Source organism: Mus musculus, chromosome 2 (assembly GCF_000001635.26).
Source record: "Mus musculus strain C57BL/6J chromosome 2, GRCm38.p6 C57BL/6J".
Taxonomy (NCBI): domain Eukaryota; kingdom Metazoa; phylum Chordata; class Mammalia; order Rodentia; family Muridae; genus Mus; species Mus musculus.
Window position 1 is genome coordinate 43128523 of NC_000068.7, and position 6589 is coordinate 43135111.

At 35.3% G+C, this 6589-nt stretch overlaps 1 long non-coding RNA gene across 1 annotated transcript; it reads left to right on the forward strand.

Annotated features, from left to right (window-relative positions):
- The first annotated feature begins 217 nt into the window (after positions 1-217).
- Gm30225 (predicted gene, 30225) lies at positions 218-3123 on the forward strand. Its single transcript, NR_166451.1, has 4 exons — positions 218-371; positions 597-642; positions 2128-2197; positions 2878-3123. It is a non-coding gene; the product is annotated as a predicted gene, 30225 (long non-coding RNA).
- Positions 3124-6589: the final 3466 nt, after the last annotated feature.

Consider the following 6589-nt stretch of genomic DNA (forward strand, 5'->3'; position numbering starts at 1 on the left):
CAGGAGAGCTGACACTGGTGGTATGGGTGTGGGCCATTCAGCCTTGACGGTGTGAGAAGGGGAGAGCTAGTCCTGTCCCTGGATGAGACAGTATTAAAGAGCCTACCCTTATGGTATGAGCATTGGTAACTTCCTCTTGCTTGCGGTCTGCCACAGCAGGAGAGCTACTCCTGACCCTTACCTGGGCAAAATGGATGAACTGTCCGTTAGGGCAGTTGGTGAAGGACCACGCTGGCTCAGATTCAGGACCTAGATTTGGTCCACTCCAACATCTATCCCATCTATGAACTGCTGGAGCTCTGGAAGGGGTTGGTCCAGGAGATCAAACCTGCAGGATCTCCATATAAATAGAATATCTAAGCACAGCTTAGGTAAGGATATAGTATTGATGGTGTAGCAGAAGTCAGAGGCCTTGAACTAAAGAGTCCTCGACTCATTGAAACGACCATTTACAAGTGAAGCTGAAAGGGTTACTGTGTGACACACTGTGACACATTACAGCTTCCACAACAAGATTTTATTTCTTATTTTTTATCTTATTTTTTTCTCGTTTTTTTTTCCCTTTGTCTGTTTGGTTGATTGGTTGTCTATTTCAGGGGGAGGAGTAGCAAGCACTGAGGACATACATGGAAAGACAGAGGGGTGAGTAGGATTGTGGTGCATGACATAAAATCCACAAAGAAAAATCAATCTTTTGTTCGTTTGGTTGGTTGGGTTTTTTTTTTTTTTTCCCGAGACAGGGTTGCTCTGTGTAGCCGTGGCTGTCCTGGAACTCACTCTGTAGTCCAGTTTGGCCTTGAACTAAATAAAAAATGAAGGAAATGCAAGGTCTTGACAATCAGACAGCTCCTAGTAAAGTAGAAACATACACACAAATACAAATGTACACACACACACACACAAGCACACGTACCAATCACCACACAAACACACAAATAATACACATATATAAATACACACTTACAAACACACTCACAGAGACAGAGGGAGAGAGAGAAGAGAAAGACAGGGGAGGAGCAATAAATGCAATCAGAGAGTAATACTACTCATATTCCCAGAGCTGCTTTCCAAACCTTCTGGGAAGTCTGGGCTTCATGTTTGCGACCGAGATGTGATTCTCTTTACTGTAGAAATGGCTGCTTTGGACTATTATAATGGATTTGTTCAGCATGATTGAAAAATGAAAGCTAATTTGTTCCTTCCTTAGCACCTATGAAATATGAACAATTGGATCTGCCTGCTGAAAGTGCACTGAGTATTTGTCTCACACACAGAGAAGAAACATGAAGTCAGCCATTTTAAACATTTAAGTGACAAGGACATTAATCTAACTAGAGCCTGTTTTCCTTGTCTGTCTGCCTGCTGGGTATCTATCTGATTCATAGACCTTCATTTTGACTTCTTCCTTTTCTATTTACAGCCCTTTTGTTGGCTTTTATTGAGCAATTCTCCAATCCAGATTTAATGTTGGAAATTTTCTTCTGATTCTAGATTTCAGATGGAATCTTTCATTTTATACATTTACTATAGTAGTCATATAAGGTTTTGAGCCATATTTCCCTTGCTTGTGTTTATGCTCAGCTGTGAAAAATCAGCTTCCCATGTGTCCTTTCTCTTCTGGAGGGTTGCAGGTTATACTTGGTGGAGAAAGTGTTTAAGATGAACCACTCTGAATCTCCAACTCACTTGTTGAGTAGTGTTGACTGTTGTATTCTTTTGAATTAATTATTTTTGTTCTCCTGGATTCTAAAAGTAGTCATTCCTTTTCTGTTCCTACCAAAAATGTGAATGTAGCTAAGAAAAATTTGATTCAAATTAACAAAATTATTTGTATTATTGTCTGCTTATTTCTCTTTAGCATAGTCTTTTCTCACTACTCATACTTTCTAATGTCTCTCACTTAACATGATTAAATGTTAAAATGTTATATGTTCTATTCCTTGATATTTTTGTAGAATATTACCACAAGGTTTTAGTTCCTATTTCTTATAATACTATTATTGGTATCAATAATGTCCATTTAAGAAGAATGTGTCATTACTGAGTGCAATTGTTGTTGTATATGGTATTTTGTTTGTTTTGTTCTGTTTTGTTTTGAGCCATGTTCTCTTTATATTTTCTCTCTAGGTTTTGAAATACTAGGCTCACTGGCCCATTGGATCCTCCTGACTTAAATCTTGGGTAACTAGGAGTATTGGTATGTGCAAGGAATATTTCCAGTGTTTTAAATAATGATTTTCTGGTAATAACCATGGTGATATAAGTATTATCTCTAACTTATAAAGCAAAGATGTTAAAAAAAGAATTGGAAAGATTAAATAGATTAATCACAAGTATGTATATAATATTTTTAAAAACTGGATTTAGAGTGAGCAAAATCTTACTTCAATTTCATTTTATAGGCTTACATAAACACCGAATGTTAAGTTTTAAAATAGCATGCATATTGATCATTCTTAGTTAAATGTTCCTACATATATAATTAAAAGGCAAAGTACAAAATTATTAAATTAGGGTGCAAAGAAACAAAATAGTGTTCTAAGCTAGATATCAATTTGAATATGGACTCAAGTTCAGCCCTGCAAATAATTTAGCATTTTGTTATCTCAATGAATACAACTGTACCTTCTATTTTCACAATTAAACATTCCTACCACATTTTTTTCTTCCAGAATTTTGCTTACAGATATCATGATTTTTGAGATTACCATTTGATTTTTATTTTGGTGTGGTTAATTGTAAATATAGTTGCACGCCTATTTTAATGATGCTTCTAAAGTAAAAAGAGATATGTGATTTTGTGAAGTTTTCAATTTTTAACATCAGTCATAAGTAAAATATCCACAATATAAAATTTTAACTGATTTTTTTAAACAGGGGTATTTGAAAATCAATGAAGATCCAGGCATACAATTCTGTGGAGGAAAAGCATGTGTTTTGCAAGCCTGAGGACCTGAATTCAATCTCCTGATTCCAGTTTGGAAGAGAACCAATTCCTAGAATTTGTCCTCTGACCTTCCTCTTCATTCTTTAACATGCCCATACCGGTACATACATATTAATAAAATAAAAGTATAAAGGAATAAAAAGCAATAAATATTAACACTTTATTCAGCAACATCATATCGTGTTTTCTGAAAATTTAAAAAGCTACTGTCCATAAACACAATCTACTACATAAACAAAATCAAAGCAAAAAAACCATATTATCATTTCATTGACTGCTAAAAAAGCACTTCACAAAATTCAACATCCCTTCATGTTAAAAGTCTTGGAAAAATCAGAAATTCAAGGCCCATACCAAAACATAGTAAAAGCAATATACAGCAAACCAGTAGTCAACATCAAATTTGAAGAAATCCCACTAAAATCAGGAACTAGACAATGCTTGCCACTCTCTCTATATCTATTAAATATAGTACTTGAAGTTCTAGTTAGAGCAATTAGACAAGAAAACAAGGTCAAGGGGATGCAAATTGGAAAGGAAGAAGTCATAATATCACTATTTGAAGGTGATATGATAGTATAGGTAAATGACACCAAAAATTCCACCAGAGAACTCCTAAGCCTGATAAACAACATCGGCAAAGTGGTTGTATATAAAATTAACTCAAACAAATCAATAGCCTTCCTCTACTCAAAGGATAAACAGGCTGGGAAAGAAATTAGGGAAACAATACGCACAATAGTCACAAATAATATAAAATACCTTGCTGTGATTCTAACCAAGCAAGTGAAAGATTTGTATAACAAGAACTTCAAGTTTCTGGAGAAAGAAATCAAAGATGATCTCTGAAGTTGGAAAGATCTCCCATGCTCACAGATTGGCAGGATTAATATAGTAAAAATGGACATCTTGCCAAAAGCAATCTACAGATTCAATGCAATCCCCTTCAAAATTCTAACTCAATTCTTCATAGAGTTAGCAAGAGCAATTCTCAAATTCATGTGGAGTAACAAAAAACTAGGATAGCAAAAACTATTCTCAACAATAAAAGAACTGGTAGAATCACAATCCCTGACCTCAAGCTATATTGCAGAGAAATAGTGGTTAAAAAACAAAAACAAAACAAAAAACTGGATGATATTGGTTCAGTGACAGGCAGGTAGATCAATGGAATAAAATTGAAGACCCAGAAATGAAGCCACACAACTATGGTCACTTGATCTTTGACAAAGGACCTAAAACCATTCAGTGGAAAAACAGAATTTTCAACAAATGGTGCTGGTTCAACTGGAGGTCAGCAGGTAGAAGAATGCAAATCAGCTCATTCATATCTCCTTGTATAAACCTCAAGTCCAATAGAGGGGAGAGGCTGGAGTGGGTGGGGAGGGAAGAGAGCACCCTCTTATAGGCAAAAGGGAGGCAAGATGGGGTGGAGGGTTCATGAAGAGAAGACCAGGAAGAGAGTCAACTTTTGATATGTAATAAAATAAAATAATTTAAAATAAAATAAAATAAAAAACATTAAACTGGAAGCCATAATTCGTTATAGCCCTAGCTGTCCTGGAACTCACTTTGTAGACCAGGCTGGCCTCGAACTCAGAAACCTGCCTGCCTCTGAGTGCTGGGATTAAAGATGTGCGCCACCATGCCTGGTGATTTGAGCTTTTCTTATTTTTCATTTAGAGGGCCTTGTATTCTTGGTCTCTTCCATTCCTTCTGGCTCTTACAATATGAGCTCATCGAGGAGAGATTTGATAGAAATATCTAATTTCAGTCTGAATGTTCCAAGTTCTCTGTCTCTTTGCATAGTGTATGACACTGAATCTCTGTACTTGTTGACATCTGCTATAAGAAGAATCCTCCCTGAATATGGCTAAGCAAGGATCTGATCTATGAGTATAAAAGAATGCCATTAGAAGCCATGTTATTGCTACTTGTTTCATTCTTTCTTTATTTTTTAGAACAGCAATATTGATCTTACCCTATGTCTCTTGGCTACCTAGTCTTTGATTTTTGGTCACCCAAGCAGTGTCAGGTATGTGTTTAATCTCACAGCGCAGGTCTTCAGTTAAATCGAGTTACTCCCATGAGCTTTGTGCCACCATTGCTCAAGCATATCTTGCAATCATTGTAGATCAAAATGTTTGTGGATGGCTTAATGTTTATATTTCTATTTTGATAGCATGAAGAATACCTTCCTATGTGAAAGATTCTAGAACATAATGTAAGCATTATATATATATATATATATATATATATATATATATATATATATATATATACTGTCTTCAGCAGCGGGTCTTGCTCTCAGTTTGTGGATAGCACACTTTTATCATGGCAATAGCCCGTGTTGCTTAGTAATTTCTATGAGAGTTCATTGACCAAAATCTCAATTAGATATAACTCAATTTCAGTGCTGGAAGGCTTACTACAAGAGATGGACAGGAGCGACTCTAACCCCCTCATCATTTGGAGATTTTAGTTTGATTGCCTTCATATTTGTATATAATTTAGGAAGTTTCTACTATATTAGGTTTCCATTGTACCCCACCAGTGGCCTTTAATTTTACATGTCTACTCACATATTCCCTCCCTTTCTTATCTTCTCCCTCATCCCCATCTGATCTTCATTCTTGTCCCCAACCCTCCATATATTTGGCAAGACAGGAAATGGATATTTGGGAAAATAGCACTTAAATATCTTTGTAAGCCATTGTTCAGGCTACCTCAGCAACCAGATAGTATTGTTTCTACTACATTCTCATAGGCGATTAGGTGTATATTTAGTATTTGTCAACAATGTCTCCTTAAATAGGTTTTGCTCCTAAAAATAGATAGCTCTCATTGGATATGCCCACATCTTATGACGACTAGGCTCCAAGGAAGGAATGTGAAAAAGTTCTAACAGTGTCTTTCTTTACCTTCTCAAATTCATATTACTGCTAATTATAAAATACATCTACAAAATCACCAAGTTCTGAGCATTTTTCTATCAATTTTATAACAATCAAGTCTGTTGTATTCTGTGCAATAGTCAGCATTTACAAAAATGTTTGATAATAAATAATTCTAGCATCTTAGGAGACTATTTAGTGATCTTATATTACATGGTTCTGTAATCTTTGTGTGGTAAGCTGTGTCTTGTGCTACATTTATGTCATTCTAGAGCACAGGCTGATGAATAGTATCAGTGAAGGAATAGCTAGTAGAAGAAACAGATGGCAGATAGAGACAGATAACAGCATGTAGTTTCCTCTAATAATATAGCTCCTCCATTCCAGGTCATTTTATATGTAAAGTAAGCCACTTGCCAAAACTAGACACTGGAGATAGGATAAAAGTTTTACCTTATAGAAAGGCAATGCATGTCAAACTTCAAAATGCTAGTACATGCAAACTTCGGTTGAAAAGAAAGATGAAACTTATTGGACATCATAAAACAATCACCTATTCTTGTGACCGTATTTTCTAGTAGAAATGAAACAACTATGTATTTTATTTTTCTAAAATCACTGAGATCAAGTCCTGTCTTTTATTACTTAGAAGCAACAGAAATTAACAGAAATATTTTTGATATAGTAATATTTTAGAGACATAAATTTAACTTGACATTGTTGAAATTCATGAAAGCCAAGATAGTCA